Below are 26788 nucleotides of genomic sequence, written 5' to 3'. Positions count from 1 at the left end.
TTTTTCATAATAAGATGCTAAGAGAATCATATTTTCTTGGAGAGGAAACTTAACAAAACTCACTCAATCTGTCAGGCTTCAAATCCTTTTTGAAGTAAAATCCTAACAATCCAATTACCAAAAAAGAGGCATAATATTTAAATAGTTTAGATCATGGATTGCAAGGAATAAAATAGTCAGCATTAACACAGTTAATTCATTCTAGACGACTTCAGCGCTTTTAAGCAGGTTAGTCTCCAAAGTTGGTATTCAGAAACTATTAAATATTTGTAAAATTACAATAAAATTTAATTAATTATATCCAAGTTGCTTGTAATAAAATACTAAGCAACGATAGTGGATTTTTCTTTAAGAAAAAGAAGACAACTTTTCTTTTTCGGAAGTAAAATTGGTCTTGTCGCATGAATTATCATGGAAGTTGAAGAGCTAGTGATGATAATATAAAAGGGTGATTAATCCACACGGTGGGGTTCAACGTAAAATGGTTAATCAACATTTGGACAAAGTGTATTTACGGAAGATCAAACTGACACAAAATAAAATTAGCGTGCCTGTTTAGTTTGGTTCAACTCCCCATTTCTCAACCAATGATTAATAAGGCTATAGGAGGAATTGATTCGTCACTTTCAGCAAATAATGAAAAAAAAATATTATTTGTTCATTAATATTGCTTTTAAATTTCATTTATAAAATACGTCTCTGATGCTACAACTTATTCATAAACTGAAAGGAGGAGAAATAAAAATTGAAAGTTTAAGGCCCATCTGAACATCATTGTCAAATTTAGAGGAAATGTTTAGCTTTTTCATGCTTCTGGCAAAACAAGTTAATCCGAAGCAATCGATCCGAATCCGAAGTCCAATTAAAACAAAATTAATGAGCCGGGTGTAAGTAATAGGCTGGAAAAAAGACTGCGTATGAATTCGAACAAAATTATCCACATTGCTTTCACGAATAGCAGCTGCCCTCTTCAGTTTCCTACACTCTTCCTTCATTTTCACGTTCTCTTGAATCACACGGGACATCACATGGGCTACCAGTCTCTGAAATAAAACAATTATAAAAGCATATATAATAAACAAATTTTAATCATATTTTTATACTTTTATATTTGATAAAATACTTAATAGTATTTTGCGTTTAATAAAATATTAAAAAAAGAAAACGATTATGATTTTAATGGCCAAATGAAAATACTGAAGAAAAGACAGAAAGCGAATATTTTGAGAGAACTCTATTTCCACTAATTTCTGAGTTAATGGAGCTGTTTACATTTCTTTGAAAAACTAATGTTGTGGAAAAAGTTTTAAAATTAATCAAAGAATGTAACGAAATAAAAGTTATTCCGACTCTTAGCAATAATTTTCTTAATTGAAATTTTCAGTTACTTTTAAATTCATCTATGATCCAATCCATTAAAACCTAAGTTTTGTCAAACTGCTCAAAACTTTAGGTTTTATATCAGAAATTAAACTGTTTCTTTATACTTTATGTATCTCTTATTTATATATTATATAAATAAATTATGTTTATATATATGCAAAATAGATGATTTATATCATCTATGAAAGAAAATTTCACATGCTATATTGTATTTACATATTCCAATGCAGGGCTCCCATGGGAAAATAAGGTTGAAGAGTCCCAATGACTTGTCATCAGCTGTTTCATAGTTAAACATATAATATCTTGTAAGTTTAATATAACACATTAAAAGCCATGAGCCCGAGGAAATTTATCTGATCTTTAAAACCAAGTGATCTTTGGCAATTGTATCAAACTAATTGTCCTAGAAGTAAGAGAACTCATGTGAAAAAGATTAGAGCACCATGTTCTAGTAATCGACTGTTTTATGGGAACTAGCAATCCCCCAAACCACTTTTGTCCACAAGGATATTCGACTAAAATTTTGACATAGCAATTTTGGTTCAGCATTTTCAAAGGTCCAATAACTATGAATCTGGACATATCATTACCCATCACAACCATTTGGAAAAGACTTTAAGTTATGGAACTTGATCACTGTCTGAGTATAGAATTTTTATCAGGAGATATGCGGATATTTTCCAAGAAGAATTTTTTGTATGGAGAGATTTTCCACGATAAGAACTTCTCATGGGGAAGAAAAGTTTGGAAACGACGGGAGAAGTTTTGTCGTTGGTTGTTGGGTTTTACATGCAGAGAGAACGTTCCCTAGGATTTGTCAAGGGAATTTTGAGCGTCGAGCAAATTGTGATATTTTCACTTCGGGGGAAGATGGATTATCTGCAGAAGCAGTTTTTTGTCAGGGGACTTTTCAACAGAAGAACTTTAGATTTATTGAGGAATTTTGCAGAGAAAATCCTCTCTGAAGAAGATGAGATTCCCTGTATCACTTGCAACATAATTAGAAGTTAAACAAACAACAGACTTTTTAAAATTAAAGCGAAGAAAATTTTTAACTAGAAAATTTGATCATGGGGATGAATTTTAAGTGGGATACTATTAGCACAGTAGAAAGTTGTCAAGGGTAATAGAGAAATATCCCATGGAGGATGAAGGTGTATTTCCAGTATGATTTTAAAAACAATCAAAAATTAAAGTAAAGCAGTTGTGATATAGCATTTATTCAGTGGGCATCTTAAACCGGTATAAATATTACAAAGATTTGACAAAAAAAGGATTAGATAACAAGATTTACAGGTGGTGGAATGCATTAAAATAGAATCAAGATCAATTGGGATAATTTTGGTGGGATTTGTCTTGTCAAAAGGATTGGCGTGAAGCGGATGTTTTCTTAGAAAGAAACAGGCGAAGGCCGGCAAAACTATAAATAACAAAGGCTGTAACAAGGTAATATCTTTCTAATTTGCTTCCTATTTTGCATGTTAAATAGCTGTTAGCATTGGCTAAGTAACTGCTTAGCCTATTGCAAGTTTGCTCCAAGTGAGTAAGTAACGGAGTTTTATGAGGTAGGCTACAGTGCATTTTTCTTGGAGTCACTATTGGACACTTGGAGGCACTATTGGAGTACTATTCTTTATAATGGGAGAAAAAAGGAGGAAGGACAAATCTGACGAGTCTTTTTTTAGATCCAGTCCTATGGAAGGAATCTTACTGAAATTGCTAGCTGATAGTTTGAATCTAGTTTCACAGACTGCTAATAATAGATCAGCTAAGTTAAATGAGCAAAATATTAGTTTTAAGGACTAGTTATAAGTTTTAAGGACTAGAGCAAACAATTTCTAAGATCGAATAAGCCATATTGGAATCAAATTGGGAGGTGGAAAGTATTAAGCCTAAAGATCCTAGTCTTGAGGTAAAAACAAGGATTTGAGCAGCCATTTCTAATTGTTAGTTTATGAAAATTCTTTTCTGAAATCACAGTTATCTATCCTAAAGCATACAACGATGAAGCTGGAAAGTTAGAAACAAAAAAAAAACATTTTAGTATGGAACACGACAGTAAATGATACTGGAAACACTAAGACGATTTTTGATTATATAATTTCGTCAGGCCTTGGGTATCATAAAACACCCAACTACATTTTAGCTGATGTCAAGCCTGAAAAAAGCTGATGAAGGTTACTATGGGAAACATGGAGCTGAAAATTGTTTGTCTAAAACAGATTCGAAATCTTCGTGGTAAAACTATCATGGCCAATCAGAATGTTTCTTTTAACTAATGATTCTCCCCCTCTGTTCGAGAAGTTCGAAAAAAAACTTTTGAGTATCCGAAATAATATTCATGAAACAACAGGTTTTGAAACATGGATTAAGAGATCTATATCACCATCTCTATGTATTCGTTTCCTTCAGGAAGGGCCAGTAGAAAGATTTAGGAACTTCTGCCACAACAAATAATGTGTGTTTTTTATTGTATTGTTTCTTTTGTGTCAACAAGAGCTGTTGCTGGCTGAGTATATTTATAAATTTTGTTATTATTATTTACAAAATATGAGGTGGTATACAGGTACGGGTTCATGGTATTTAGGTAGGGCAAAATATGATTATGATACAACTTAAGGGTAAAATGTAACTGCTTGAGAGAAATTCTGTGAATTCTAATGAAGAAATAAATTCAACTTCTTCGTGATGATTCGGATGAGATGACTCTTCAGAGTATTCATGGTGTAAATGAGCCGTAAAAATATATTTTTGTTTGTGAATTAATGTAAGCTTCGGATTTGAATTGACAAGATCATTTAGTGCTTTTTCATTTTAATCGTCAAGGGCTGAATAGTTCTTATGATTATTTATCTGAGTTGTGTTATAATGTGCATAATTTGGATTTTTGACTGAAACTTTATTAAGTGCTGAAAATGAAGAGCTATCAAATATTGAGTCTTATAATTTTCTTAGGAAGAATAGAAGCATAGTGGGATGGCTGTTTGCAACAGAATGATAAAACTTCTCGTATTTTTTGTGATTTAATGTATTGTTTCAGTATCTTTTCTACTATTAATGTTTGCAAGAGAGTAACGGAGAATTCTGCTGCTTCAATTGATAATTCATTTGTCAATAAGACATATAGTAAGCCAAAAGTAATCACTAATGATGTGTCAGATGATCATAGGATTATTGTTTTTTGTGATATTATAGCTTTTCATTATGGTTCAAAGAATCGTAATTGTTTCAATCAGATATTTTTGTGAAAGGTTATGTCTCGAAGTTTAGGAAAATCTTGAGCAGGTCTGATTGGTCCTTTTTTAACCAGTTTACCACTTTTGGTGAAACATATAGTGAATGGTACAGCAAAATCATTGACATTCTTAGTGAAATATGCATAAGAAAAGTAACAAAGCAACACAGAAAAGATACAAAACCCAGGAAGCCTTGGATAACATAGAGTCTAATTAATTCTATTGAAAAAGACATGCATTATATAGAAAATGTGTCTTACGTAACAAATGACTTGGGCCAAGATATATATATATATATATAAGAATTACAATGTTGCATTTAACAAATTGTTAAGAAAGGCAAAGCAGCTATTTTACAAAGCAGTTTGAAGAGGCTAAGGGTTCCTCTGCAAAAACTTGGATAATTATTCTATTGGTTATTGGTCATAAGAATTACCATTGCCACAAATTGGTTGGTAACACTAACCCTCACCAAGTTGCAAATGAAATGATCCGTTATTTTTCAAAGTTGGAATGAATATAAGAGCCTTAATTGAGAAACGCTTTGAACAAGAAACATATGAGAAATATCTGCCTCCTTCAAGTGATACAAGCTTCCTATCACAGAAAACCAACGCTCTCTAAGTGACAGAATGTGTGAACGAGATGAAAAAGTGTGCCACAGCATGTGACTTGGTATCTCAAAATGATGTTAAGGACATTTTGTCATCTATTTTACCTATGTTTGTGGAAATTGTAAATGGTTGTTTCAAAGATGGAAAGTTTCTACATATTTTTAAAAGAGCGAGAAATGTGCCATTGTATAAAGGTAGTGACTGAGATGATTACAGTAATTTTCAGACCGGTATCTCTTCTACCTATATTTTCTAGAATTTTTGAAAAATTGATTTATGTGCGAACCAAACAGTATTTTGAGAAAAGATAATTTTTACAGTAATGAGTCTTCAGAAAGAAATATTCAATTGAACACACATTGCAATTTTGACAACTTTGGTTAATTGTGCCTTGTATAGCAAGATGAAGGTCGCTACAGTATTCTTAGACAATTTGAAAGCATTTTACACTGTTCACCGAAGAATTATATTGAAGAAATTGGAGAATTGCGGAGTGACAGGTAGTATCATGAATTTCATATCTTCATATTTGAGTAACAGACACTTGTTTACAAAGTAAATGGTACGCAGTCTCATGATTTTGCAACTAGTTGTGGGGTTCCCCAAGGATCTCCCCTTGACTCGTTACTTTTATCTATATAAATTAATGATATTTCTAATTTGATTTATAACTTGTATCAAAGATTTGAAGTGAATCAAAAAACCACTAAACGAGTGAAGAATCGAATATTATTCGCTGTGACCCATCATATACAGTGGCAGGAAGGTCTGAGCAAGAGTGGGTTTAGAGGCTATCAGATGAACATGGCCAAGATTGGAAAGTGGCTGTGCCTCAACAAATTGAAACTCAATTACAGTAAATCAGCGTTTGTAGTTTTTGTCCGTCCAACAAATTATTATCCTTGGCTTAAAGAGCTTAAAGTTTTCACTTTATTGTGCCGTGAAGGAAATCGGTACAATATATTTATGATATTTTGGCCGATTTCAAATTTTGAGATCTTATTCGATGTATCACTTCTAAAGTTGCATAAATTATTGGAATTATTAGAAAAATGAATCATTTTTTTCCCTACATGTTTCAAGATTGTTGTACTTTTCACTACTCCATTCTTAAACGAATACGATATGTATAGGTATATACTCCATCCTGTTCACCTTAAACGATTATGTATAGTACACAATTCTATTATTTGTATTTTAAATATATCTGATTCTCGGTTTTCAGATCAGCTTATACAAAAATCTGTATTATGCCACATTTTAAAAAGTGTTTTTTTTAAATTGTCTTTTTTTAAAAAGTTTAAAAAACATTATTTAGTTTTAATTCTCACAATTTAATGTAAGTTTATTTATATGTACATATTCTTTCTCTTGTACTCGTATTGCACTGAAGACGGCCCTTGGACATAAGACCGAAATATTCACAGAACTTATTTCCACTGTCTTGTAGTTGTTTATTAAAATTAAAACTCAAAGCGAAACATAGAATAAACCACATATTATCGAAGCTACCCCTTCTCAATCCCTCACTTGTTACGCTCGAGTTTTTAAGTGCTTCAATTTTTTCATTCTAATACAACGGTCCTTGTGCTTAGAAATTTGTTCCTAACTTTATATATATATATATATATATATATATATATATATATATATATATATATATATATATATATATATATATATATATATATATATATATTAAAAAAAAAATTTAATATTTAAACATTCATATATTATATTAATATTTTTTAAAATATATATATATATATATATATATATATATATATATATATATATATATATATATATATATATATATATATTAAAAAAATTTAATATAATATATGAATGTATAAATATTAAAAATTTTCTTCATACAGACTACAGAATCCTTCATATTAAGCTTTAAGACAATCATAGTGTTACTAAAAGAAAGAGGGAAACCAAGTAAATATTTACAAAATTTAAAATAAGAAACAATAATGGGCGAAAGATCAGAAGGTCTGAAATTTTGGAAGAGGAGGGACGGGAACAATACTTGAGGCAGAGCAACAGCACTATACATACGACCAAGGACGTCCCGACGGTAAAGACCCCGAAAACGAATTAAAAGACCATCTGAACAAGCTGAACCAGGAGTGGTTTAAAATCTCTTTTCGAAGCAGCATAAGGTAATCCCAAATAAGTGACTATTTGCGACGACTGAAAAGTAACACCATTGCCGCAATCGAGAGTCGCAATACAAGGAACAATACAATACCGGCTTAGAAGGATAATGTCATCAGCATATGCAATGTAAGACAGATTTCAAGATAATGAAACAAAAGAGCAGGAAAGAGAATTAAGGGCAGTAGCTAAACAAGAATTGAATATATAAGGAGAAATAATTCCTCCTTGTCTAATTCCTCTACCCACTTGAATTAATTTGGACTGAGATTTAGAGGAACTCGGACAGATACAGATCTTTAAACTAGAATACCAAGAGTAAAGGACTCGTATGACAACTAGGGGCAATCCAGCATGGATTAAATTGAGCAGGGGAGATGCATGAGAAACTTTATCAAAACAAATGACAAATGAAAACATCTTGAAAAAATTTTTCCTATTGTTTCTGCTTTGTATTTGTTTATTAAAATTAAAACTCAAAGCGAAACATAGAATAAACCACATATTATCGAAGCTACCTCTTCTCAATCCCTCACTTGTTACGCTTGAGTTTTTAAGTGCTTCAAATTTGTTCATTCTAATACAACGGTCCTTGTGCTTAGAGATTTGTTCCTAAATATATACATATATATATATATATATATATATATATATATATATATATATATATATATATATATATATATATATATATATATATATATATATATATATATATATTAAAAAAATTTAATATGATATATGAATGTATAAATATTAAAAGAAAATTTGTAAATATAAACATCTTATATATAATAGTAATTAATAATATAGAATATAATTTATTTAAATATAAATCATACGAAGACTTACTTAAAAATACTAGGCGGTTATCATAGTTCATGGAAATATTAGCTAATCGACTATATATACAGAATAATATATATTTTTATTTATTTATTTATTTTATTTTCTTTATTTTTCTCAAAAAATGAGGAGTACGCTACAATATAATATAAAGAAAAAACAAATGATAGCACTTACAATCAAAACCTATCAAATATTGATCAAATACTTAAGAAAAGATACAAAAACACTTGCTAAATTGTTTAACCTAGAAAATCATGAAGAGCCAGAACTGTTACTGAAAAACGCAAATAAATTGTGGCCTAAGAGATTAATTTTCGCCTCATCTTCAAATGTTTTATATTTTTTCTTCATAGAGACTACAGAATCCTTCACATTAAGCTTTAAGAAAATCTCAGTGTTACTAAATGAAAGAGGGAAACCAAGTAAAAATTTAAAAAATTTAAAATAAGAAACTTTAATGGGCGAAAGATCAGAAGGTCTGAAATTTCGGAAGAGGAGGGACGGGAACAAAACTTGGGGCAGAGCAACAGCACTATACATACGACCAAGGACGTCCCGACGGTAAAGACCCCGAAAACGAATTAAAGGCCAAATGCCTTGCGTAGTTTGATCTGAACAAGCTGAACCAGGAGTGGTTTAAAATCTCTTTTCGAAGCAGCATAAGGTAATCCCAAATAAGTGACTATTGGCGAAGACTGAAAAGTAACACCATTGCCGCAATCGAGAGTCGCCCTGACATTATCCTCTAAACAATTTACAACAAAAAATTGACATTTTTCAAAACTGATAGAAAGGCCCAAACCTTTTAAACAATTAATTAAAATATTAAAACTAGAAACAAGACTAGACTTGGACCGGCTTAGAAGGATAATGTCATCAGCATATGCAATGTAAGACAGATTTCAAGACAATGAAACAAAAGAGCAGGAAAAAAAATTAAGGGCAGTAGCTAAACAAGAATTAAATATATAAGGAGAAATAATTCCTCCTTGTCTAATTCCTCTACCCACTTGAATTAATTTGGACTGAGATGAAGAAAAACTCGGACAGATACAGATCTTTAAAGTAGAATACCAAGAGCGAAAGACTCGTATGAAAGCTAGGGGCAATCCAGCATGGATTAAAATGAGCAGGGCAGATGCATGAGAAACTTTATCAAAGGTCCCTTTAATATCAATCAAGTGGGCGTATAGCGGTTGACCAGAGATTCTCGCTTCTTCAATAACTTCGCTGAAAAATGCATGGGCGTGGTTACATTCCAAGCCTCTCTTGAAACCAACTTGATTAGAACCAGTGTCAATAATATCAAGAAGATCCTTCAAACACAACAAAAACACTTTCCCAATCATAGAACCCCTAGTAATTGGCCTCCAGGAACTACAAGATGACAAGTCTTTTTTCCCGCTCTTAGGAATAGGCATAACTATGCCAGTATAGAATGACGATGGTACTAAGCCAGTAATAAGTAAAAGGTTGAAAAATGCCAGTAGAGTAATAAGAAAAGAAGAAGGAGTAAGTTTGAGGTGATTAGCAAATAAGCCATCATGATCCTCAGCCGAAATGATAAATAACGGGTAAATAAGAAAAAAAAAATAAATACATTACACTTGGCATAATATGAATTGATATTTAGCATGATTAATGTAAAAAGATTTTTCCGCAAGACAAGTTTTTCAAAGAAGAGTGAAAAGCTCCATTAGGCCATGAATGAGCAGAAATAAAGTCAAATAATCTAAAATAATATAAATAATCTAAAATAAATAAATAAAAATAATAAAATATAGAGTGCAAAACTAACCCAAATAATTATCAATAAATAAATTAAACTCAAAACAAAAACAAGTTACAACAAATTTCCGAGTCAGACTCGAAGCAAGCAAAATTAACTTGAGTAGGGCTGATAACACCTATGCCTTTTCAACCTCAGAAATCAAATGACAGTGGATTGCCAGTTTAATTAACATATACATTTCTTCCTGAAAGTCTTATGAAACTCAAACGAGAAAAAATTAATATGAGTAGGGCTGATAACTTTGATGCCTTATCAAGACCAGAACACAATTTGTGCTTTACTGAAAACAAAAAACAAACCAACAAATGACTGTGGATTGTCAGTTTAATTTAAATACTGGCATTTCTTCCTTAAGGTTTTGACAATTTTTCATTTGTGAAAGTAGGAAAGGTGAAAACATTTCAAATGTATTTTGTCTCAGAAGTAGTAATATTGTTTGACATAAAAGCTTCAACTTAATGCCCTCCGTCATTCTCGTTATATTGCTGAGATGTCTTATTGGCAACCATAAACACAATGTCTTTTGATTTATTTTAAAGTAACATTTAGTTTTAAAGCATAATGGGCAAATCGCACAATCGCGATGGTTGACATGACTAATATCTGTAAAAAGCATACCTGCTGCACCGTTCTACTCTGAACAAAATGACTATTTCAAAATTTCAACTGGATGCAATTAGAAAAGGAATGGGCTTGAGAGAAGTGCTGCTTAACCTCCAATCTCTTATTACTTTTAAAAAAGGCACAAGATACTCATGCCGTAATTGAAGTGCAGGGAGGAGGACTTCCAGTTTTATATATCTGGTAAGAACATTTTAAACAAGTAAAAACAAATTGAAAACATTTTAAACGTATTTTGTATTCAGTAGCGTGCAAATTGTGTTCTTGTTTTGAGATAGCATGGGGGTTTCCAGGCCGGCTAATGTTAATTTTTAATAATTTTGAGTTATTTACTCACTCGGATATTTATTGTGTGGTTTAAATTTAAATAAATATATTTAAAATGTTTTAATATTTTTAACTTTAATATATCAAAAATTGTCAAACCTTTAGGGAAAATATACATCAGTATGTGTGTATTAAAACTGACAATCAAAAGCCCGTAATTTTCAGTAAATTACAAGTTATATTCTCGTCTTAAGAAGGTATGGGGTTGTCAAACATAATTTCTATACCTTTCAACTATACTGAACGAAACAGCTATCTAGTAATTTTGATCCGAATCTTTTGGAAATTGGTGAGTGTTCAGGGCTGATTGCCCTCCAATCACTTTTGACAAGTAAAAAGAGCAATAGCCTTTTTAGTTTCCAATCAAATGAGCCTTTTTCGAAGAGTCTAAGACAACAAATGGCTATCTCAAAATTTCTATCAGATGCAGATCGGGAAAAAAAATGGTTTGCAGGGGGAGCTATCCACCTTCCGTCCATTCTGAATAAAAAAATGGCACTAGAACTTCTTATTAACAATCCAACGAGCCCCCTCGGACGTTTATACGATCACTGTATCTACATATAATTTATTTCACGAAAGAGGATAGCTTGCAACTCTTGCCCTAAGGGCTGGGGGTGTTGTCATCCTCAAAGACAAATTTTCATTCCTTTAAAATACATTGAACAAAATGGATATCAAAAAAATTTCATTGAATGTGTTTGGGATAATGAGGGGCAAGGGAGGGGAGTTTCTTGCCCTCAAATCACTTTCGATCAAACTAGTAAAATGACACTAGTCCTTTAAATTTCCAATCGAATGAGGCCTTTTTGAAGTTTCCACGATAACTTGTTCGGTACGAAGTGCCCGGGTCTAAAAAAAAATTAAATTGTGCCCATATCTCTCTTTACTAAGACAGCACAGTTGTGCTGCCTAAAATACCTTATATACCCCCAAGCTATAGCTTACAGCACTTGCGCTGAAGGGTCTGGGGGTTGTCATCCTCAAAACATATATGGCTACATTATTTTGTAAAAAAAGGACTGTCTTAAACTTTTGATTGAATGTGTCTTGGGAAATTAGGCCGTGGGAGAGGTTTAGCTGCCCTAAAATCACTTTAGAAGATTAAAAACAATACTAGCCTTTTCAATCGAATTAGCCTTTTTTGAAGTTTTCTCGGTAACAAATAGCCATCTCAAAATTTCTGTCGGATCCATTTCGGGAACCCTTGACCTGAGGGTTGTGGGGGGGGAGATATTGTCAAAAACATAATTTTTAGACTTTTCAATTTCCGTTGAAAAAAAGGCAATCTCAAAATTTTGATTGGATATGTTTGGGAAAATGGTGAGCTTGGAGAGGGTTAGTTGCCCTCCAATGCCTTTCGGCTACTAGAAATAGTTCATTCAATTTCCCATCAAATGAGTATTTTTCGAGGTTTCTACGACAACAAATGGTAATACCTAAATTTCTATCAGATGCATTTCACAAAAATACGAGGTGTGTGGGGGTGAGGAGTATCTACCCACTGATGTCTCTGAATCTTAAAAAGGGCACTAGGACTTCTGACTACCAATCCAATGAGCCGGAAACATATAAGATCACCCTTTCCGTTTATACTTTATATGCCTCCGGGGCATAAATTAAAACCCTAGCCCTGTGGGCTCTAGGGCTGGGAGGGGTTCATCCTCAAAGAAATAATGAGGAAAATAATGCATTGTGCCCACAAAGCTCTTTACTTAGGCAGGCCTTTTGCGCTGCCAATGATTTTGCTTGAATTTTGTCTTGTATTTCAGTGTTTCTTTCAGCATCATATGGATTTTATTTCCAGCTGAAGGTCCTTTATAGGCTAACCATCTAATATTTATAAAGCCAAACCTGTAGAGGATCTTCTAGGACGTCGTTGCATATTGAACATATGAAATTTGAGTCAACATCTCCAATGAATCTATCAACATTTATCCCCATCTTAAAGTCGACTAGTTTCCGTGTTTTAATAGCAATAAAATAATATTTCTTGTTTGAGCTAGGTAATTTAGGTCAAACTGTATAGAGCCTTAATGCGTCTTGGTTGGACAATCTTTACTTCAGCCAAAATATTGTAGCTGAAAAAGAAAAGTTATTTTACTCCAAATTAACACAAAATATAGTAGCAAAACCATAAAGGAGATATGCTCCAGGATGTTATCCCAAATAAGAACAAAGTTACCTCCGCTTTACGGACTTAAAGACACGTACTTTCATGAAAAAAAAAATAAAATTACGCTTTCAGGAGCATGTTTTTTGACAACAAGATCAAAATAAACAATATTAAATATAATAAAAAATTATTTAATGAATTAATTGTGTTTAATTGTATTTTAATTGTATTCAAACCATACGAGCCTGATGCCTGAAAAAAAAATTCAAAGAAAAATCAGAGATTCCTCTTAAAATTATATCAATTGAAGCAATATTTTAAATCAACAAATCTGTAAAATAGTTGTTGAAATCAAATGTATACTGAGCTGAAACGAATGTTTATAATATGTGTAGAACATTGATCAAAATAACTGAAAGCCAAATTTATTGCTTAAACTATCATTAAGTTATTATTTCTCAAAAAATATGTAAAATTCCGAGAAGTTTAAGTAATTGAGGCTATTTTTAGTGCTATAGAAATATGTGATTAAATAAAAAATGCTGAAGATGTCTGAACAAAAATGTTGCCATAAAATGTTTTGGACGTCATGAATCTATTTTTTCTAATATTATTATTTATTGGAAAACTCGTCATACAAAAAAAAGCAAAAGACAAAGCAATAAATGAAAGAAATAAAAAAAAAAAAAACTGAGCGCAAAGACAAACACTTAAAAAAAACACAACAAAAACATCTTAAATACTGGGCCAACACCGATGGCAAGGGTGGTTCACCTTGGGTATACAGGAATTATTAGCACGAAAATAAACCATAGATTACCAACAAAAATTTAAAAATTACGGCACGATATAAGGTTATAACAAAGACATAGAAAAATACAAAGTTTTGAACAAGACGAGGCAAAAGATATAGGAAAAAAATGAAAACAAACAAACAACAACAACATGGCAGAGACTACTGAAATAGTACAGAATACTATTTATATTCACTTTTTTTTATTATGTTTGGCTATTAATCTAGCTACTGCAATATTTGGGTCAGCAATTTTAAACTGACAGACAATTTTTGAGTTGCTTTGCCAGGGGGAAGGCGGAGAAAATAGTTTGCAAAACGGAAGAAAATTACCGAACTTAGGTCTAAGTTAAGGTATCGTGGTCGCCTTAAGAGCTTCTAAAATTCTCTCGTAATGGCTGATGGATTGAATGCGTCACATGTTTGACTAAGAGTACCCTTGTATTACAAAAAAAAAATATTTTCAAGTCGCTGACTATTGAAGTTTATTGGCCATTAACTTGACCAAAAATGCTTTTTGCCTATAATCACTTTTATTTTTAATAGCTAGAGCCAGAAATGATTCCTTCCATTTTAAAAAGACAATTAGAAATTCCCTTTATTACGTCAAATAAATACCAATAAGTTATCTTTTTCAAATTTTAATTGACTAAATTAAAATATTGTATGATAAAATTAAACTTTAAAATTTGTTTTTTAGAATTTTTATGCTGGTAAGTAAGTAAGTAAAATATTTATTACCCATATTTTTCACATGGAACAAAACGGAGTACAATGAAAAAAAAAAGAAAAAGAAAAAAGAGAGAAGAAGAACGGAGAGAAATTTAAAACACAACATGGAAAAATACATAATCAAGAACTGTAGAAATGTCTAAGCCAGGGGTGGTTCCCTTTTGCCTGGAAATTAGAAATCCACCAGTTTACCGCAATACTGGGGTCTGCAATTATCAATCATATTAGTATTTCTTGTCCACAAGGGGCATCGCCGCAGGAACGTCACGAACTTAAAATAAGGGCTCCGGAGCTTGCGTTTTTGGGTGTCAGTTAATAAATTCCAAAATGGCGCAATGTACAGAGTATGTGGCAGTGCGACAGCGTTACACATATTCGCGAGATACTTTCAGCATAAGAGGAGTCTGTTGGCGACGATAGACCCATACGTGGTGTGAAGTATTATCTCGACGTGTTTGACGAGCAGTAGACGAGTTTCTTTTAAGGTTACGGCCTATGGGTAAACCCAGATATTCTTGGAGATCCATGAAACATTTACATGCCTGGGCATTTAAAACACTGTTATTGTACAAACTTCCACCATAGCCGGTCCCAAGTCCGGTTGCGGAAGGAAGGGGGTTGGGCGATAGGCTTGCTACCTGTCCCTGCAAAAAGAAATCAGCAACTGAATCGTCGACTTTAGCCTCGGATATGACTAATACTTCCCTAACAACCTCAGCATGCCCCCGGACCCGATTTTTGACTACAAAGCAACAACTGAAGTTCGGATTTTGGAATGTGAGAACGATGAGATAGATCTCAAAAACTGAACAGATACTGAAAGAAGTGATACAGTACAATGTACACATAACAGCCATTAGTGAAACTAGATGGCTAGGTAGCGGGATGGAACCCCTACAAGATGGCTACATTCTCGCATACAGCGGACATGAAAACAGACGCCAAGCAGGTGTGGGTGTACTAATGTCACCCGCAGCTAGGCGAGCGATGCTATAATGGACACGTGTAAACAAAAGAATTATTTACACACGATTTTGGTCAGCTCTTAGAAAACTCTCAATCGTTGCCTGCTATGCACCAGGTAACAAAGCGGATGAAATAGAGAAAGACAACTTTTATGAAACACTACAAAGTGTTGTTACAGAAATCCCAAGACACGAAATCATATGTGTCGTAGGTGATCTCAATGTGAAAGTAGGATCTTGTCACAATTACTGTCCTGAAGTCATGGGACAACATGGAATAGGTGATATGAACGAAAACGGAGTCCTACTTGTCGACTTCGCCCTGAACAACGACCTTGTCATAGGAGGTACATTGTTTCAACACAAGACCATTTACAAATATGCATGGACTTCACCAGATGGCCGCACGTGCAATCAAATTGATCACCTCCTCTTTTCACGCAAATGGCGGAAGAGTCTACTCGATGTGAGAGGCTGCAGATGAGCTGATATACAATCAGACCATAAGCTCATGGTTGCTAAGATCCATCTAAAGTTAAAAGCGACACAGAAAAACAATAAACCGACAACACAAAAACCCTTCAACGTTGAGAAACTGAACGACAAGGAAACAGCACGAATGCTCCAATTAGAACTTTCAAATAGATTTGAAGCCCTGCTATCGGAGTTAGAACCAAGGGCTGATGTCGAACGCATGTGGGAGAAACTTAAAACCACGTACAGAGAAGTTGCAGAGGAGGAATTAGGCTATAAGAAGAAAAAGAAAGAAAGATGGATTTCCGAACGAACCTGAAAACTAATTGATGCAAGAAAATTAGCCAAACTTTCCATTATGGCGGCCTCAGACGCATCTGAATTAATTGTTCTGCAAGTCTCATATAGAATAACTGACAAACAAGTAAAGAAGAGTGCCTGGACCGACAGGAGGCAATTTATTGAACAGAAAGCAGCTTTGGCGGAAGAACAAGCAAAGAAGGAAGATTCGAAAACAGTCTATAGATTAACTAATGAGATGATTGGAGTCAATCATCTCAGTTTCTCAACGTTGAGAAAGTAAGGAAAGTGTTGAGGGCTGGTTACCTTCTCCTCGCAATTTAAGGGGCAAGGGGCAGTTATACATCGGGGCATATATGGTTTTCATAAAAATATTGGTCGTATAAACTTTGGAGAGGGCTCATTGGATTAGAAATCAAATGTTCTAAAGGGCTCATTGGATTAGGCAGCAAAATAGTGCTGCCTAAGTAAAGAGCTATAGGGATTTTTTTTTTTTTTTTTTTTTAGAGGAGGGCAATACATAAAGAAGGAATTGTCATAGAAACTTCGGACAAGAGTCTTTTCAATTAGAAATTGCAATGTGAAGTGCCCTTTTATTAGTAAAAAGTGATTGAAAGGCTGTCGAACCCCTTCTCCTACGTCCATCATTTCCCTGAATACATCTAATAAAAATTTTGAGATATAAATTTTGTTCAGCATTGATGAAAAGGTCAGCAAATATATCTATGAACAAGACAACCCCCTGCAGTACTCAAGGCAAACGTTGCAAGCTATGCACCGGGCCATATATGGTTTTCATAAAAATGTTGGTCGTATAAACTTTGGAGAGGGCTCATCGGATTAGAAAGCGAATGTTCTAAAGCCGTTTTAAGAGTCGAAGTGACCAGAAGGCAACTAGACTCGCCTCTCACTCAAAACATATTTTCTCCAATTGCATCCGGTAGAAATTTTAAGATAGCCATTTTTTGAAAAACTATCAAAGATCACATATCTAGATAGGGATTGTCACAATCTCACAGAGTCTAAGGTAAAGGATTGTAAGCAATATAAAGGTTTGTACTAGAATATATAGGGTTTTTACGATTGGGTGGTTGTGTGAACTCTAGAGAAGGCCTATTAGACTGGAATTTAAAATTTTTAGTTCCCTTTTAAGCGTCAAAAATGATAAGGAATTACCACCTTTAAAAAAAACGATAAACAGCACTCTGAGTTTTACTCTAACAGAGTAGACTGATGTTACAAATAAAATTAGAAAAACTGACAATAAATAAAACATTTTCGAATCCCCTCCCGTCTACCTGAATTCTTTGATTGTCTGGTATTTTCTGTTATATCTGGTATGTTTCATATTTCAATCATTGTTTTGTCTACTACTACCTTTTTAAAAAGCTTCCTTGGTTCACACCTGATTAAGCCCGTACACAAGAAACCAGTGGCCCCCCTAGATCTAAAAATACTTCAATTTCCTATGATTCACATTGTTCATGGTTGCAACAGTACATACAACCTAGTAAAGAGTAAACCACGGCCCCCTGGAACCAAAGTTTAAGAGACATGTTTTGAAAAAAAAATGTCTAGAATATTTCTAGTCCGAAAACATTGCCATCTGGCACTGATTCAGGAATGGTAATTTTTATTTCGGTTCATCTTTAAAGTTAGATTTTGTTGCGAAAAGGAAATTTATTGTGATTTTCAAGAAAAACCTGAAACCGCTAAAAGTGTTTAAAACGAAAAAGACACCATAGGAGTTAGCATGGTCCAAAACCCTGTATGGGACAATTACAGTCCTTCACCTTGAACAACAAGGAAAATCGCTTTTTTACGGGGGTAGCATTGATATGTATTTTTTTTTCTAGGGCTGGTGGGCTATCAGAATATTATAGGTAGATGTTTAATAGCTCATTTATAAGCTCTTTCTTATATCTAAGTGCTTTTTATAAATCTCACCCTCTACAAGAGTCATATGACACTAAAATTGCAATTTTTGTGCCATTTCTCGAGGGTTGGGGTCAGGTAGGCTATAATAACACCGTAAACACATGTTTAAAGAGCGAGGTGTTGAGGAAAGAGCAACCCCCCCACATACGTTTGAATTTCTGTTAAACTTAAGTTCTAGTGTCGCTCCTTACTTTTGTTGAAAAAACCCATTTCAAAATTTTATGTTCAATCTAAAACATACGATTATGTATCTAGCCTACAGCCGTAACTTGCTCCGAGGGCCAACATACTTATATCCTTGGATTCATTATTCTTAATTGTATCCATTTGCTGAACCAGAATTAGGATAGTAATTGCAAATATTCCCAATTCTTTCCAAAAGGCTGTCAGTTAGTTCAATGGATTATAATAATACCATTGAAATGTTTTCTAATTTCGTCAAGAAGGAAAGTCCTTTGGATCCAAAAATTTCTTCATGATCTGATTCCCTCGCTGCAAAAGGTTTTTCACTCTCTATTCAAATTCACGAGTAGCGATAGCTGCTACGCAGCAAAGAACAAAACATAACATATAGGAACCAAAATCTTAAGGACATTTTTAGAAAACTGTCTAGGATGAAAAATTGGGACTTTTTTTGTCCCCCCATGTAATATAGCCCCCCCCCCTCCAACCCCATAGGATATTCACCCTCGTCAAAAATTTTCCCGTAAGATTCGCTCCCATGTGAAGTAAAGCAGCCCAGAAAAGGCACAGAATGAGTAGCTCAAAATGTTGATTAGATGCACTAAAAATACCTGATAACCCCATGCCCCTTCACTTTCTGTTTTTCACCAAATCTTAAAAATAGGCAAAATATATTTCTGTCGTCTAATTTCATTCTGCATAACATGTTAAAAAATCTTTATTATAACTTGGAGCTCCTACAGATATATTTCTTCTATTTCCCACCCCCCTCACACTAATCCTATAAATTTGATTAATATCTCTCTAGTCCTGGCTGTTGCCCTGGGAAATATATATCAATTTATCTCCTCTCGTCTCTCCCTAAAAACTAATTTAGTGTGAACGTGAAGGCTCAATGAGACTAGGCGTGTTGTGGCAGCAAAATTCACCCTCTCTTCGTAATTTCATAATAAAAAGACAACCCAACTTTTGAAGTTTAAAGAGTTCTAGTCGTTTTTTTTAAGTCGGCATTTCTTTGAGACAAACCAGCAGCACGGATGAACATCTTCCACAGGCGATAATTTTTTTGGGAGGGGGACGCCTAAACCCGGTCTTCTTACTCCTGTAACAAATTTTATTTAATTCTGTGAAAACATCCCCCCTCAGTTCTTTTGAAGGCAATATCTTTCAGAAATCAAACAGTTCGTTGTAACGACCTGTAGTAAGGAGCGACCCGACTCAAAAGTAACCAAAACTGTAAAAAATGGAATTTTGATACCAATAGTAACATCAAAAGAATCGCATTTCAATGCCAATTTTAAATATATAAGTTTGATCAAGATCAGTTATACCCATTAAAAGTTACGAGCCTGAGAAAATCTGCCTCACTTTAGAAAATAGGAGAAAACACCCCCTAAAACTCATCTTTGATGCCTGAAGGTTCCCTCAGGAACCATGAACTTTTAAATTTATTTTAATCCTGACCGTTTGACCTATTAACGTCAATCCGTTTGCCATTGTCTCAATCTGATCTACCTAGACAGGTTTGTATTCTTCTTAGTCCGTAATCTGTCACCCTTGTGTGAGGTAATGAAGTTTGAACCTGTGCCATCTAGCCTTGCTTGTTTTTCCTAAAAGGTGAGAATACTTTTTTTGTGAATAACTTTATTGTTTTTTGTGCTAGAGTTTTCATTCCAAAGGTTTTAGAAAGAAGACGTTTTGTTTGTTCAGATCAGCTATCATACACTCCTATAGCTGGAAAACCAGAGGATAGAGACGACCCCCAACGTCGTGGTTCCTCTGGGAACCATCCGGTGGTAGCGAGACCAGATGAGACGGTAAGCCGTATACAGTGTGAGATGCCTAGATATCATGAAAACAGTTGCTTTACACCATTGGAATCAAATTTTGAGAGCTCGACCATGTTCTGTGGCTTCAAGGAACCATCCAGCATGCATAGCTCCGAATTTTATCGCTCGAAAGAGCCATCTAGACAAGAATTGGTGGAGTTGCCGTCCTCAATAACAATGTAGGGGAGACCGGGGTTGACCCGGACGCGATTTTTTGAAACGGCATAACTTCTAAGCCATTGACTTTTCTCCAGTTCTGACTTCACCATAAAATGCGTATCCGTCAGGACTACCTTCGAGATTTTTCTACAAAAAGGAAAAAAAGATTTTTATTTTTTCATTTTTTTAAATGTCCGAAACAACCCCTACCCACGGGGTTGGATCGGACGGCCCCAGTATTGGTTCGGACACCATGCTAAACCATTAGATTTCGACTTTTTTTTCAAATATGCATAAAAGTATAAAAAGTAAAAAACGTACTTCAGCTATATAAAATGACAAAAAAGCTTTAAAATGACACAGCATTCACCGGAGTTGGTACGAGCTGAGATTTTACTCAAAGACCGCTTAGTATACCACTAAAATATATTCCTAATGTGAACTGCTGTACTTGCTTAGTAGAAATACTTATTTTGAAGCATTCATTCGTGTATTTTCTTCCCTAAATACCAACCTTTCAGAGATGGGGTTGGTTCGGACAGATAAAAAAAATGTCCGAACCAACCCCCAATCGCCGTGTCCCGCCCAACCCCATGTGTCCTGGTGCAACGTCAAAGTGATTTGAAAAAAAATCAAATAGATGGCGCTCAATAAACTGCTCTAGAATCTTTCTATGTGAGCTACCTTTCTCCTAAAAAATTATATTGCAAATCTAGCAGCCTGGTTCACTCTATTAAACTCCAAACAGAGACCCTTGAAAAAAATTCTTACCTTAAAAAACCCTTTTTGCAAAATACAAACAAATGGCTGCGTGTATCGAGATCCAAACTGGCTTGATAATAGGGCAATAGATGGTGCACCTTTCGTGATTTTTTGAGAATTTTTACTTAACCGCTAGGTGTCCATACTTGACTGTCCAGATCAACCCCGTATCCGGGTCAACCCTGGTCTCCCCTACTAGACTGTTACCAAATATATTTTTTACAGTGCAGAAATGGACCAGCCTTCTCCGAGTACATCAAAAACTGTGGAAGATGAGTATTCGGCTGTCCAGCGAAGACTTCGAACACGCCCCGTGTCATTAGCACAGGCTCTGAATTTTATTCTTTGCCCAGAAGACAACTCCGACCTCGAAGATCTGTCTGATGAAGATGAGGACCCATCTGATCCTAGTTTTCTCCTTCCTGATAATAACCCGCAGGAAGAAGAGATTGAAGAAGAAATAGAAAGCGGTCGAATTGAAGCTGACGACCACAACAGTGAGGATGACCATGAGGATGTCGAGATCGCCAGACAAAATGCCACGAGCTAGGGCACTGCTGCTTCGAAACCAAACAAACGGCGGGACCTTGCTTGGAGAAAAGTGGATTTCGTCCAGCCAGATGCTGCGTGGAAGGATCATCTTGTCGTCGACCAGGAAATGAGTGGCAAGACACCCCTGGAATTTGTCAGGCTGTTTTTTGACCAAGGCGTGGTCAACCATATACGTGACCCAACGAAAATTGACGCTCTTTAAAAAGATGCCAAAGAATTTGGAGTTTCATCTGCCGAAATGGAATGCTTCTTAGGGATCCTTGCATTCACAGGAATAGTGACAATGCCGTCATACCGCAGTTACTGGTCAAACGAGACACGCTACTCTGTAATAGCTGATGCCATGTCGCGAGACAGATTCGAGCAGATTAAAAAGTATCTTCATTTCAACGACAATCTTGCCCAGAAACCACGAGGAGACCCTGGGCACAACAAGTTCCACAAAGTTCGTCCTCTGATAGAGATGATCAGAGATAACTTTATGGAGATACCCCCAGAAGAACACCAGGCAGTAGACGAGCAAATTGTGCCGACAAAACAGAGGATTTTGTTGAAGCAGTACAATCCAAAGAAACCGCATAGGTGGGGTTATAAGTTCGTCTCAAGGGCTGGGGAGAGAGGTTTCGTTTACGACTTTGAAATGTATACGGGTAAGGGGTCGGTTGATGTCAGTGACCTGGGATTTTGAGCTGATTTTGTCCTGCAACTTGCAAGAGGAATACCCAAGCACAAAAATTACAAGCTATTCTTTGACAATTGGTTCTCCTCGTTAGACTTGGCACAAACACTAAGTGATCAGGGCATACTTACACTGGCCACAGTGAGGGCAAACAGGTTGAAAGGCTGTGCTTTGGAATCCGACAGCAAATTGAAAGCCCGAGGAAGAGGCTCTTACGACTGGCGAGTGGAAACGCAGTCGAATGTCATTGTGGTGAAGTGGTATGACAATAAGCCAGTCCAATTGATTTCTACCTATGCCGCCCTAGACCCAGAAGATACGTGTAGGCGGTGGGATGGTAAACGAAAAGAGTATGCTGATGTCAAGCGACCATAATGTATGAAGGAGTACAACCGCTTTATGAGTGGTGTAGATCTTGCCGACATGTTGCTGGAGCTTTACAGGATTGACTTCAAGTCACGGGAAAATGGTATATGAGGATCTTCTTCTTCTTGTTTGACCTCTCCGTTGTGAATGGCTGGCTCTTATACCGCAGGTGTCTTGCTGCTGGGCAGAAACCAATGAACCTGCTACAGTTCAAGACAGATGTGGCACGTGTACTTCTATCTGGTGCATCTTTGGCAACACCAAAGAGAGGTAGACCTCTCAGTGACGCAGATGCCAACTCTCAGAAAAAAAGAAATTATACTTGTCGCCCCCCAGATTCGACAAGACTCGATGGACAGGGGCACTTCCCGGCTTGGATAGAGAGCAAAAAGAGATGCAGAGTATGTGTACAAGCTCATTCCAAAGTGAAATGCGTATAATGTGAAGTGTCCTTGTGTTTCACACCCAACAGGAATTGTTTTCTGACTTACCACACTATGTAGCCGATCAGAGTGTTTTTGTGCCATGATTGCCGGATGGTTCCTGTGGGAACCATTTTTTTATTTTATCATCTTTATCAATACATTTTTTTTCTTGTCATTTCTGTCGTGGAATAGGTCATAACGAAGCCTGGAAACGGCCGAAATATGTTTCCAATTCTTTTTTTCATAATTCAGGCATCAAAGGGTTAACGAAAATCACACCATCAGATTCAGCGTATCAGAAAACCTTGTTGCAGAAGTTTCAAGCTATTATCTACAAAAATATAGAATTTCCCATTTTTTTTTTGCCAGAGGACAGATCGCGGATGCGTGTTTATTTGTTTTCTTGTTGTTTTTTCCCACGGGTGATCGTATCGACAGATTGGTCTTAGAATCTTGTGAGAGGGCTTATTCTAAGGGATATTAAAAGTTCTATTGCCCTTTTTAAGTGACCAAAAAAATGGAGGGCATATAGGCCCCCTCCAATGCTCAATTTTCCCCCAAAGTCACCAGATCAAAATTCTGAGATAGCCATTTTATTCACCACAGTTGAAAACCTAATAAAATGTCTTTAGGGACGACTCACTCCCCCGCAGTCCTCTTGGGAGGGGCTGCAAGTTGTAAAATTTGACCTGTGTTTCCATATAGTAATGGTTACTGAGAAGTGTATAGATGTTTTCATGGGGATTTTTCTGGCTTATGGGGGAAAGTTGAGGGGGTGGGGTTACGTGGGAGGATATTTCCATGGAGAGATTTCTCATGGTAAAAGAGAATTTCAATGAAGGGAGCGCAGGATTTTCTGGCTTGATTTGAAAAAACAATGAAAAAATAAATATGGACAGTTTTTTGTACTGAAAGTAAGGAGCAGCATTAAAACTTAAAACGAACATAAATTATTACGCAAATGAGGGGTTTACCTCCTCGTTATACCTCACTCTTTCCGCTAAAGTATTCTTAGTAATTTCAACTATTTATTCTACGGCCTTTGTGATTCAGAGTTCATTCTTAAGGAATTGGGACACAATCTTTAGCGTAAAGATTGTGTAAAAAAGCTTTAGTGTAAGCCTTTTTTTTAATGTAAAAAGCTTTAGCGTAAAGACTGAGGTATCTATGAGGGTTGGTATCTATGAGGTTTGTAAAACATATAAATATAAAAGTTCTTTACGTAAGTTAATTCGTAAGTTACGTATATTTTTTACCAGTGAAAACGTTTGTAAAAAGTTAAAAGTTTCAGCTGCTTTTTTAAGTAGTCAAAAACTTGGAGGGCATCTAGGCCTCCTTCTTCACTTCTTTTTCTCAAAATCTTCCGATTAATTGCAATTAATTAATTTGCAAATTTTGTTTTAATTATTTATGTGCGGAGAGCCAAGATCAAAACATGCACTAATTCAAAAACGTCCCGAAATTAAATTAAAAAAAAAACATTTTTTTTTTAGCTGAAAGTAAGGGCCTCCCTAGTTGTCCTCCGATTTTCGGTTGATTAAAAAGGCAACTAGAACTTTTAATTTTTTACGAATTTTTTTATAAGTAAAAGATATACATAACTTATAAATTTGCTTACGTAAATAACATTTGTATTATTATGTTTTTATTACAAAGTAAAAAAAAATAAAAGCAGCAAAAATAAAAAATTCCAGATTTTTCAGGTAAGAGCTTGAAGCTTATACAGTAGGATTTTTGATACACTGAATTTTATAGTGAGATTTTCATTAAGATTCTGTTACTTTCAGGGGATGTTTCCCCCTAGTTTCTAAAACAAAGAGAATTTTCTCATGCTCGTAACCTTCGATGAGTAAAACTAAACTTAAAAATGTTGTATATTTAAAAAAGCATACAATGCAATTCTTTTAATTTAATTATTGGTATCTAAATGAATTTTTTTAGAGTTTCAGTTACTGTTGAGCTGGGTGGCTCCTTACTTTCAGTTTGTTACCACGAACTGTTTGATATTATAAAATCTTCCTAACCATGATTAAATATTAATGTTACCAAGATTATAAGTACCAAGGAAACATGTACTTATCAGTTGCTTGACTATGTAAAGAAAATTAGATAGAAAAATATATGTCAGTGTGTATTTCGGTTATGAATATAATTTTTTCATATTATGTTTTATTTTTTCATCATAATTAATTTAATGTTTCAAAATTAAAAAAAAAATAACATAAAATAAAAATAAAAATTTCATTTTTAAGTAAAAACACGAATACGACCCACCCACTTCTTGTCTTTCCTAATTCTAATCTTTGAAACAGAATATTTATTCACTGTTTTTAGCCCGCACAAAAATTTAAATGTAAGCTATGAATGTTATTAATTTAAGATTTGAATTGCGAATAAAACGTCATCTTAGAATTTTCGATATGAAATGCATCAAGTGTTCTAAAGATATCCTATGATCTTTTTCTTGAGAAAAACACATTTTCTTTTCAAGAAAACTTCTAAGTTTTGAATTCTTTTAATTTGAAGTTTGTTTCTTAATACGTTCTGTTTTCTTCTGTATTCGCCTTTTTATTTCATCATGTTTTGGTATATTTCATTTGGATTCACCTAATTTTACATCTCGATTATGTGCCATTCTGAACACAACTACCATGTTTTGTTCCAAGAGGAAAAAGTTTACTCTACTTTTTCTGTGAGTAACACGGCCAAATCTGGTTTGGCACAAACCATGTCATAGTCTTCCCCGGAGCTCTTTCTTCATTATGGCTTTTTCAGGCGAACTCAGACGAATAAAATGGTTTTTTTTATCATAAGAAAAGACTTTAAAAAAAAAACAGCTTCAAATGCACCTGATTTGCCTTTTCGAACTCGAAAAAATAGAAATTTAGATTTGGCCTGCCTGAAAAAGTAAAAAGGCCCGAACGACTCTATTTGAAAAAAAAAACTATAATGAAGACACGGCCTAATCAAATTATCTTAACAACCCTTTGGATTCTAGTATCTTACCCAATAAAAAAAAAAAAAATAGAAATCTCTGTCACCTGAACATTCAACTCAATCAGCTCAAATGCAACTGACAGCAACAAACTGTGGAAAGATAACAGGGAAAATCAAATGCTTTCTTTATCGTTCAAACTTTAAAGTGTTGTCATTCTGAAATTATTTGCTGATAAGATTTGGCGACAAGAAAAATATTGAAAATTATATGTTTTTTATTGTTTTAAAAAGTAGAGCTGTGAGAAACAGTAAAACTTTAGCGTAAAGGGGGGGGGGTGAGGAGGGAAAAACCGCTTTCATAGACGAATAATTTCTGTTCGTTTAAGTTTTTATGTCCCTCCCTACTTTCAGTTTAAAACTTGTTTTTTATTTTGTTTTTGAGATTTTATTAATTAAAGCAGGTTTCATTGGTTCACCGTACACGAATAATAAAATAAAATTTGCATATTAATTTTACTTTTTTGGCTAAATGGCTTTCTCAAAGTTTTGAACGGACAATTTTGCGAGACAGGGGAAGGAGAGGGGAC

General features: G+C 34.6%; 1 long non-coding RNA gene across 1 annotated transcript; it reads right to left on the bottom strand.

Moving 5' to 3' along the window:
- LOC136042444 (uncharacterized) lies at positions 1-26342 on the bottom strand. Its single transcript, XR_010621308.1, has 3 exons — positions 26306-26342; positions 12846-13072; positions 1-1043 (listed from the first exon to the last, which is right to left on the bottom strand). It is a non-coding gene; the product is annotated as an uncharacterized LOC136042444 (long non-coding RNA).
- Positions 26343-26788: the final 446 nt, after the last annotated feature.

Source organism: Artemia franciscana, unplaced genomic scaffold (assembly GCF_032884065.1).
Source record: "Artemia franciscana unplaced genomic scaffold, ASM3288406v1 Scaffold_1299, whole genome shotgun sequence".
NCBI classification, from domain to species: domain Eukaryota; kingdom Metazoa; phylum Arthropoda; class Branchiopoda; order Anostraca; family Artemiidae; genus Artemia; species Artemia franciscana.
This window is presented reverse-complemented; position numbering and strand designations above follow the sequence as displayed.